We start from the raw sequence: 11,178 nt of genomic DNA on the forward strand, positions 1-11,178 counted from the left end.
TTTAACTCGGTACTATATCTCGCCGTCAGCATGTGTGCACTTCGTTTACGAGCTGAGACGCCACATTTCTGCGGGTCATTGGTACAGTAACGCTAGCTGAAAAGGGAAGTTCTAGGCACTCGGGGGCAGGCAGTTTTGAGAGCGCCGCTGGCTGATAAGTAAATAGGCTGACAATGGCCTATAGATAGATATCAGAAGCGTTATCTTTCCGTGTTTTGGCGCGTTTTTTTTTTTTTTTTTTTTTTTTTTTTTTTTTTTTTTTTTTTTTGCCTGACCCTCGACATTTGAAGTCAGTTTGACATTTGAAGCCCTTGGCTGGCGGAAACCATGATCTTTGTGATTTCTCCATGTGCTACCGGAAGGCAAAGGTACGCAACGATAAACGATTACTGAGTATGTGGTTTCCAGCATGCGTGTACGCGGGGAAAACCACGACCTGAAATCAGCGATTCTAAGCTACAGAGGGCGGTTTATTGTGAGACTTGGTCTATTGACATGTATCGGGAAAACCCTTCGCACATTGACAAAGCGATAGCTTATCGTTTGGTTTTTCTGTGTGACATGCCCTCTAGTAGACGCCCATCGCTGCCAGCTACAAGAAGACAACGAAACTGCTCCTGGCTATATATACACCGGTCATCGTCTCTGCCGGGAGGACACCACTCGAAATGACCTCGTACGCAGTGAAAGCGCTGCTGCTCTGTGCGGCACTCGTAGTGTCTACGTATGCGCAAGATCTTAGGCACGCCAGGGCCAACAATGTTTTCGGCATTTCTCTCTTAAAACAGCTCTGTTCAGAGAGTGCCGACAAAAACGTCTTCTTTTCTCCAGCTAGCATCAGCATCGCGCTGGGCCTACTGTATGCTGGTGCAAGGGACAAAACTCTTTCAGAACTCTCTTCCGTTCTTGGACTCACGGATGCTGGACTCGACGACAGGGATACCGTGCTGGCTGCATACAAGTCGTTTGTTGACACGAAGTCTGGAAACGCAGCCTTGGACATAGCCAACACTGTTCTCATTCAGCGCAGCACTGAAATCATGCAGCAGTATAAAAGGGACCTCGCCTACTTCTTTCAGGCTGAGGTGCGCTCTGTGGACTTCTTGCGGGACGGTTCAAAGGTGGCGGCCGAAATTAACAGCTGGGTGAGTGCCAAGACCAGAGGGAAGATTCCGAAGATTTTAGATGGCCCGCTTCCAATGAACACCGTGGCGTTCCTGATCAACGCCGTGTACTTCAAAGGAACGTGGCTGACCAAGTTCAAAGCAAGCCAGACCAAGCCGCTGTCTTTCTACAACCACGGCAGCGATGAAGTGAAGGTAGCGACTATGACACTTCGCCGACGCCTCCGTTACACGGTTGTCGACGCATTAGGAGTGCGGGCAGCGGAGGTCCCCTACGCAGGAGACAGGTTTAGCATGATCATTGTGCTTCCCAGAACCAGGACGGGACTCCCGACTGTTGAGTCTCAGTTCACTATAGACGTCTTGGAAAAGATCGCCAACGAGCTCTCAAGTCGTGACGTCAATCTGTGGCTTCCAAAGTTTAAATTCGAGTCCGACTACAGTCTAGTGACTCTGCTCCGCAAGCTTGGTCTCGAAAGTGCGTTCGGCGACAGCGCAGACTTTTCTGGAATCAGCGAGAGAAACAACATCATGGTGTCCGATGTAAAGCACAAGGCCTTGGTCGAAGTAAATGAAGAAGGCACCATAGCAGCCGCGGTGACCTCCATTCGTATGGTGATGAAAAGTTCTAGGCGAGTACAGCCTCCACCACCCGTGGACTTCCGCGTCGAGCACCCTTTTGCGTTCTTTATTTGGGACAGAACCGACAAACGTGCTTTGTTTATGGGGGCGGTAAGAAAGTTGTAGTACCCGGTTACAATGTAGTAGAACTCGTTTTGTGATTTTTTAGAACCTGTTTGAAGTTCCTTGTGTACACATATAGTGCCTTCGTCTCATCGCGGATATTTCTTTCTGGTGCCTTGGAGTGGAAACCTGAACACTAAAAAATATAGGCTGCTTTGAGAGCTCGCCCTGGTTTTTATGGATGAAGCTTTGTTCCAGGATGAATTTCGAATCATGACAGGTCGCTTCTCTTATCCGGCTTTGTGCAGTCGTGCGCCTATGATTAGTGAACCAGTAACTAACTGATATTTTGGCTTTTCGTTTTGTGGTTATCGCGGATTATAACCAGTGTACCAACGTCGCAAATGCCGACTCGTTTTGCAACTGCGGAGCTATGTAGATGTCGCCTATCTAATAAAATAGAAACAGCCTACTTTTCCCATTGCATATACTAAGTTGCCTTTCAGCATATAGCCAAGTGCAAGAACGCTTATATACAGAAAAAGTAGAAACAAGAAATAACTGATCATTTTGCGAATGCAAAGCGGCAAGTCACAGATGCGAGGAATTCTAGATAGAGCAAGCTAGGTAAGCCTCTCGACTTGCCATTATGATGAACCTAACACGCTTGCCTGCATCAGTGGGCAAATCAGAGAAACATATATGTATCAGTGAAGCCTTGAACTGGACCTTTGAGGATGCTTGTGTCATGTGCTGTTTGGCAGGTGAGATAGCCCAGCACTGATTGGCCGACTTTTTCTGTGACGTTAACTGTCCCAAAATTACCTGCTTTTGTGTTTGCTTATTTTAAGTGTGTGTGTTTGGTTTGGTTTGGTTTATGGGGTTTAACGTACCAAAGAAACTCAGGCTATGAGAGACGCTGTAGTGGAGGACTCCGGAAATTTCGACCACCTGGGGTTCTTTAGCGTGCACTGTCATCGCACAGCACACGGGCGCCTTGCTTTTCACCTCCATCGAAAAGCTGCCGCCGAGGCCGGGATTCGATCCCGCGCCCTTGGGAACAGTAGGCGAGCGCCGTAACCACTGCGTCACCCCGGCGGGGTTGTGTGCGTGCGTGCGTGCGTGCGTGCGTGCGTGCGTGCGTGTGTGTGTGTGTGTGTGTGTGTGAGAGAGAGAGAGAGAGAGATAGAGAGAGAGAGAGAGAGAGAGAGAGAGAGAGAGAGAGAGAGAGAGAGAGAGAGAGAGAGAGAGAGAGAGAGAGAGAGAGAGAGAGAGAGAGAGATGTCCATCACAGCAGTTGTCGGCAGTGGCGTGAATAACAGCGGGCGAGAAAACTGACAACTACATCAAATAGGTACCTTCTCGAGTAATAGCAACTTCAGCACGTTAAACCTATGCAATTTTACTGCATGCCACTCTCAATAATAATAGAACACTGCCGCTATAGTGGCCTGCAGTGCAGCCTGCTGCCCGATTGTGAATGTGAATTTGACAGCTCAGCGGAGTATCTCTAGATATATATCCTGTACAAAACCCATTCTAGGAGCACGTTTACTATTCGATGGATTTCGCGCTGGGGTTTCATAGATTCCTGGAAGTGGATATTTCATATCGAAAGCGACTGTAAACGCTACAAACTCATTTGTAAGGGCTTCAATGACGTGGTTATGACAACCCCGTCAGCAACAGACAAGCAGTCTGTCTTGACGCTTAAATTAGCTCTTTATCGTACTAACATGAACCCACAATAACGTTAAAAACTTGTTATTACCAGGAAGCCCAGTTAACAACCGTCGAAGAAAATCTTCGCCATTCTCGGCTGCGCTGAAAGCTCAGGATATTTCGAGATAAGGCGCAAAAACGACGTACCTCCATCTTGAATGACATAAAAGCAGTTTCACGCAGATGCAGTCGTTCTATACATAAATCTGGTTGCCACTTGAGAACAAAGTGATAAAGATGTGTTACAGTGGCTTCGAGCATAAAAACAAGCATTATGAAGCTGAGTGTCATTACATCATTTTAAAGAAGTTTGGGCGGGTAAAAATTAGCCCTAATAATGCGAAAACAAAGCCTGGCGACGTAAATATAAAGCGCCCATCAACGCAAATAATTAAGTTTATGCGCATAAGGTGCTCAACTTCTGGGCGCCACGGTGCAACTGAGATGTTCTACCGCAGCTGAGAAAAAGCGGGGTGTGGCATTTACTCTACTCAAGGGAATTGGGCTTTTGCCCTCTGCATGCTTGATTACACCCTCGTTTTTATTGCGGAATTTTTGGCCACTGTATTGGTAATCCGGAGAACGTGTCCTCAGCATATACACCATTGTGATGACGGATGCTCTTTCAGTTTGTATTGCCTTGGCATCTTCTACTGTATCTACTTTGCGTCGATAGATTTACGATCTCGCGCCATCTCACATCGTTCCAGGCTACCGTGGGATTTCAATAAATAAACCTGCGGACTTTCTTGCGTAGCCTTCCTTGAGCTGGCCTATTTTAGAATATTTATTAAACGGGGAAGGGGGGGGGGGGGGGGGGGGTATGATTCAAACAATTTCGTTTCCTGAAATACTCCAATTCGCCCTTTCTATGCTTTGGCAACATCCGACATGCAGTGTAAATTGACTCCAGGAGCGTGCCTTTCGCTTCAATGCGAGGGACCCCTGAGAAGTGTGAGATGTAGGATTCTTCCCCTGAACTTCTATCTACATACTGGCTGTTCTCCCTCAACGATGTGTCGATTCTGGAATGAATCCGATACGATGGATCATTTCTTCCTGTCACGTCGCCATTTCGCCTCCCTCAGAATACTTTTCCCTGAAATTCCTTTCAGAATATAAGCTATATGACCATTCCAGACTTCTCTCGTCTGTCGCTACTCAGCTTTAATTTAGCAACGGGACGATTCGCTACGCTGTTACCAGATTTAGCGACAGGCGCAATTGACATGATCAGCGAATTACCGTAAGCAATTTTAATTCGGTAAACTATTTTATTACATATGCATTTCAGTTTATGTACTGCATTGCATATTCAACAAAACATGTGGCTTTGTTCATTTGCCTTTTGTTGTGTTTTACGTTTTAGTGGCTTGCCCGGCACTTGTGTTGCTGGTGTTTTCGAGGAAAGGCAATATGCCGCGAAGACGCAGCCATCTGTTCCAGCACCACCTTCAGGTACCACGCAACCTCTTCATAAGCACGCAGGCTAATATAATTTTCTTTATTCAAGAAAATATTAGCGCTAATACTTGGACGGGGACAGAAAAAAAACACACACGACGATTGACAAGCGCTATATCACTTTCCCATCCTCTGTGTTGCAGCAGCCGCCGGAGCCACCGACATTCCAAGGCTTCGCACACCAAGATCCGGGGGGCTGGCTCGAGTAATTTGAGCGCATCACCGAATATAACAGGTGGCCGTACGACTCGAAGCTACAGCATGTTTTTTTTTTATCTTTTTTTTTTTTCACTGTGTGCATGGGGCTTCTTGCACATAGTTTGTAAATCGCGAGACCCCAATAATAACGTGGAGTTCCTCCAAAACCCAGTTCTTCGAAGCTTTCACTGCCGTGCTCCGAAAAGAAAGAATCATGCCGCTCCTGCAGGCATGAGTTCAGCATCTCAACAGAGCATTCTTTATTGCTTCTAGGACATGAAGTTATTTCGTCGGGCTTTTCCCAACATGCGCGAAGAGAAAGCATCGGGGTTTAAGCATTGCTTGAACCTAGTGAGACGAGCGAAAGCTGTGAGAGTAGCCACGGTAATCCCCGTAACACCGCCTTGTCAATCCGAGATTTCTTTTATGTATTTTTTATATAAGGTTTTACATGAAAGGAAAGGCGCAGTACCTGTCACACTTTTTCGTGGACACCCGCGCTGTAAGGGAGAGATGGGGGAAGTAGAAGGAGAGAAAGAGGAGCCGTAGTGAAGTGCTCTCCGTTTCGCCTCCGTAAATACGCGGCCGCCGGCGATCGGGCTCGAACCTGGGTACTCAGGGTCGGGATACTTCAAGGTCGAACCCCGAATACTGTCATTGTTGGAGTTCACTGGGAATATTATTGGATGTTGCAATCTCGGTTCCTCCGGGTGTGAAACTCACTGCCACGCAAATTCATGTTATTTCAGTGCCAGCAGATGCAGCTCATGAATCAGCAACTACAACTCAAGGATTATTACGTTCTTTTTTTTTTTTTTATTGTGAAAAATATTTTATGTCCCGCACTGAAGTGATACGTGGCATCACCTATCGTACGATGCATGTTTTATTATTACATCAATGTAATGTAATAAATGTAATAGCGTTAGTGCACTCAAGTGCGGTAAAAATGATAAAAATGTGCGCTATACCTAAAGCATGGTTGTGCGAGGCCCCCAGATAACGAAATCCGGCTCGGACAATTCAAGGGGGAAGCATCCAGCACTTTATATTGGCTCCGGCCTTTCAAAAACAAAACACTGCCAGAAATTATACATGTTACAAATTCATGTTATTTCAGTGCCAGCAGATGCAGCTCATGAATCAGCAACTACAACTCAAGGATTATTACGTTCTTTTTTTTTTTTTTATTGTGAAAAATATTTTATGTCCCGCACTGAAGTGATACGTGGCATCACCTATCGTACGATGCATGTTTTATTATTACATCAATGTAATGTAATAAATGTAATAGCGTTAGTGCACTCAAGTGCGGTAAAAATGATAAAAATGTGCGCTATACCTAAAGCATGGTTGTGCGAGGCCCCCAGATAACGAAATCCGGCTCGGACAATTCAAGGGGGAAGCATCCAGCACTTTATATTGGCTCCGGCCTTTCAAAAACAAAACACTGCCAGAAATTATACATGTTACAAATTCATGTTATTTCAGTGCCAGCAGATGCAGCTCATGAATCAGCAACTACAACTCAAGGATTATTACGTTCTTTTTTTTTTTTTTATTGTGAAAAATATTTTATGTCCCGCACTGAAGTGATACGTGGCATCACCTATCGTACGATGCATGTTTTATTATTACATCAATGTAATGTAATAAATGTAATAGCGTTAGTGCACTCAAGTGCGGTAAAAATGATAAAAATGTGCGCTATACCTAAAGCATGGTTGTGCGAGGCCCCCAGATAACGAAATCCGGCTCGGACAATTCAAGGGGGAAGCATCCAGCACTTTTTTCTTGGGTTCATGGGTGAGTCCTGCGGACAGGTGAACACACGCGCAAAGTCGTCGCTGTGCTTCACAGGAGTATTGCACAGTTCCTCTCCGCCGTACTCGCCACACAGCAGATGACATCCGAATATGAAAGGAAGCTGCTCGCTCCTGAAGTGTGGCATATCCGCGACCAGTATGTCACCACCCGCATTCGTCGACCTCGCCAGCTCGAAAAGGCGCAAAATGACTCCCGCGGACGCTACAGCGGCCTGAAGGTTCATCTCTATGGACCCTGCAGTCTTGCCGGAAAGACAGTCCTGGTTGGTCCGGTACACTTCCATGGCCCTTCCGCTGCCTTCTATGTAATCGCAAAACAAGGTGGCTGCTATGCGCGCGCCGATGCCTCCGTATCGTATCGCCCAATGAGCGTCGCTGGAGAACACAGGCGGAAAGAGGTCGTGCATCATTAGACGGAAGTCCTGAAACTTGATATTGTCGTTCATCGACCGCCTTATGAAGCTACGTTCCTTCGCAGTTTCATTTTTACCGAACTCCACCACGAACAGCCAGTTTCTGAGCGGGTCCGCCGTCATGTCGGGGTAGCTTTCGTATGCGGAATGGTACACTTCGGGCCGGGATTTTTCCAAAACGTCAAAGACAGCTTCGAAATTACTTCTGTTCGTTGACCCTTCCACAAGCGAAGAATTTCGGCTAAGTAGCTTAGGCAACTTTTCGCGAATGTCTTCTGCCAGTTGCTTTGCCTGGTCATAAGGCAAGCTTTTCGACCTCAGGAAGTAGTCGTTTATGGCGTAGCCGAAGACACGGTAACTGACTGCGAAGCAGATTTTCTCTACAGCTTTTCTTGCCTCGTCAGTGTTCCCGTAAAAGCTCTCGAGAATGCGCATGTCGGTGAAGACGATGAGATTTTCGACGGCAAGGCCTTCGACGATGTCGTTCATTACTGCGTCTCCATACTTTTTGTGGAGCTGGAAGACGGCCGCAAAGTACTCAACGCCCATGACCTCGACGCCCTGAGCACCGCTGACCGTGACGTTTCGGTAGTGTTTGTACAGAGCGTCCCACTTCTCCAGCGACACTGTTGGCGTGAACTGTAGAAAAGCCGTTGCGTTGGAATATAGCTTCATTTTCCTGGAGGCGCTAGAGTATTTGGCAAAAAATTCCTTCATATCTTCAAACTGTTTCGTGAGTTCATTGAGACGAGAATTGTTAGTACCACCAAAGCTTTTAAATAAAATTTCCATGTGATTAGCCAATTGTTTTGTTCTGCACAGAGAGGCGAGCGTACTCATTTTCTCACCAAACATCGGCCACTGTCCCAAGTACAGAATGATCACGGTGGAGTTTCCTAGCATGGTCGAGAAGTGTACGAACACAGGCATGTTGACTTGCAGCGCCATGTAAAACATCACATTGAGAAAATCAGGCTTGGGATTCCGTCGCGGCCAGGTAATGCCAGCCCTATCCAGCGCCTGCCTGACAGCGGGCACATTGGAACTGTTAAGAACCCCGAGGCACGCCTGCAAATAGATGACCGCCTTCTGAATGGACGCCTGCTCTTTCCTGGGAGCATAATGATATCCGAACTCGGAAGCCACGTTGATCGCGAAGCTATGCTGCGCTAAGCCGAGTACAGTATCTCCAGAATCGTGAGTGTTAAGCCACGAACCGCAGACGTACTTGTAGAAGTTTTCACATGGGCTTTGGTCCTCGTCCATGGCGTCAAGCAGGAGCTTGGAGTATTTCAAACAAGACGTCGTCTTGCATACTGTCGCCACTAGGGCCTCTGAGCGCTTGCTCCTGCGCCACATGACGTAGAAGGTGGTGCTGACAGTAACCAGGATGAGAGCCGCTGCGACAATTGCCACGCACTTGACTCCGGAGGGCGTATTCTTCCTTCGAGGCGATGTGTGCTGCGTAATAGAAAGAGTAGCAGCAGACGTTAACAAAAAGTTAGTCAGTTTAAAAGTTAGACGAAAACTATATGTCACGCATTTCGCTGGGACACGTCCAGTCAGTTGAAAGGGTGCAATGCAGGAAAAAAAATGAATGACGGCCGATCTTGCCTGGTTGCGAGCTATCGGTGAGTTTAACGCTTCGGCTTTCACTTTTTGTTTTGGGTCTTACATGCTCGTTGGCATTAACTGGTAATCTACCACGTTATGTGAAACTCTACCAGGCACAGATCGAAGCCCCGCTTTAATTATACAACCCGTACACGAAAGTGCCTGCGTCGCCTATACGGGCATATGGCGTTCGACTGTGGATCCAATTAGGTTTCCGGCATGTTCGATTCCCATCCTAGAAGTGCTGCCCAAACTGGCAGCTCCTGCCAATTTGGCCATCATCATCACCATCATCATCAAAACTTTTTATTTCCACCGAGATGAAGTTCCTTTTTGGACCCCCCGACACGCAGGCTTAAGAAAGCCCTACTCAGGAGCCTCGCAAACTAAGGTCTAGTGAAGATACATTGTCGCTTCACGGCCTTAGCTTGTTGCTGTTGAGCGGGGTTCTCGTTCCGTGACATATGGTCGCGTGACGTCACACAAACCGTGGACCAATCAGTGCCCAAGCATTTCACCTACCAATATTTAGTTGCCAGAGGCCTGCGCGCGACTTTTCGCTCACAAAGAAGACGCCAACGGAGGAGACTGGGCCGCCAAGTCTGTATTGAAACTGGCGTTCCTTGTTCATCGTTAACACGTCGTGCTACAGTCTTCACAGTTTAGCGAGAATTAGCTAACACATCAGTCACTAAAATGTGAAGAAGGAATGGCTGAGCTACGCGGCCGCCTTGACGCCGAAGATAGGCCTCTATACGGGACATACAAAACAGCTGAACTGAAAATGCACGCCAGTCTGAAGAAAACGTTATAGGTATACGGACTGTGAGATCGAACTCACAGAATAAGCATATTATATGTAGCCGCCAAGGTCAACTCCATATTGCTTGATTTTCTATCTTCAAAACCAAAGACCTTCTATTACCTAAGCGGTCTGCATTGATGGGTAGAGGCATGAGCATATGAGCGAAGATATTTCTCCTCGTCACGCCCGTCTGTAGGGGATCTGTCATACAGGCTTAAACGCGTTTTTCAAACAGAGGTAACAAGGGCTGTACGTGAACGAAAGTGCTACGTGTTCAATGATTTAGAAACTCTGTACGCGAAAACCATTACACGCCATCCGAAACTCCCTTGCCAACTGCCGATGCTGATTCCTCGATAAATACCCGGTCAGACCATGCATGTTTACTGTGCAACAAGCATTCGTGCGAGTGGTGGTGGCGACTTCCACCACAGAGCTTCCGATTTTCATTACGAATATTCGCAACCTCTTTCCAAAAAGCGACAGTTTAAGCGCATTTATCAACGACACAGATTCTGATTAATTAACTGACATAAACTTGGTTATGTAACAAAATTGCAAGCACTGAAATTTTCCAAAGCAAGAAAATGTTTACTGTACTTCGTTCTCACCAAACTGAAAGAACTGCTGATGATGTCCTCAATGCCGGGAACGGATGCATTGAATGCAATCTTTTGATTATATCTAGGTAACCGAGCAATACTGAGTGCAGTGTCGTCTTATATGTGTTTTTAAAAGGCTTTTTTTTTTTTGCTATTTGCTATCGTCCACCTAACTCTGGTTGATCTTTTATTGCGAAAGCAATACTACTCTAGGTTTCGAGCCTTCAGCATATGCGGCCGGTAGCCACGTCTTACCCGCGTGACGCTGTGACGTCAAATCCCGTGTGGGCTGGCAGTAGCTGCCAACTTGGGTCTCTCGTTTCACATGGGACGGTTATGTCAGAATCAGCCTGCTAAGACCCTGGCATTTACGCTACCCCTATAGGCCACTAAGGCACGTTCATACGGCTTGGTTAAAGCGGGGCTTTATATGTGGGCTGAGGAAGAAGACAAAGATAAGAACGCTCGGTCACCCGCAGCTAATGCTTTCGCTCAATATTTGGTCCAGCAGCGTTGAACCCCCTGAGGAGGGGGGGGGGGGGCACCAGGTGTTCGAAACAGTGTGTCAAGTGGCAGTTGAGGCACACGACCGTACAAGAGGTAAAACGGAGAGTAGCCAGCATTCGTGACGAGACGAGTTATACGCAATTGTAACGTATGAGAGCCGGCGACGTCCCAGTCATGGTGATTAGAGGAGACGTACATGGCGAGCATGTCAGCAAGAGT

The 11,178-nt window shown here is 47.0% G+C and overlaps 1 pseudogene; it reads left to right on the plus strand.

Moving 5' to 3' along the window:
• The first annotated feature begins 482 nt into the window (after window positions 1–482).
• Window positions 483–2,272, plus strand: LOC146190358 (iripin-2 pseudogene; annotated as a pseudogene).
• Window positions 2,273–11,178: the final 8,906 nt, after the last annotated feature.

This window comes from Amblyomma maculatum, chromosome 4 (assembly GCF_055883805.1).
Source record: "Amblyomma maculatum isolate TAMU_Amacu chromosome 4, ASM5588380v1, whole genome shotgun sequence".
NCBI lineage: Eukaryota > Metazoa > Arthropoda > Arachnida > Ixodida > Ixodidae > Amblyomma > Amblyomma maculatum.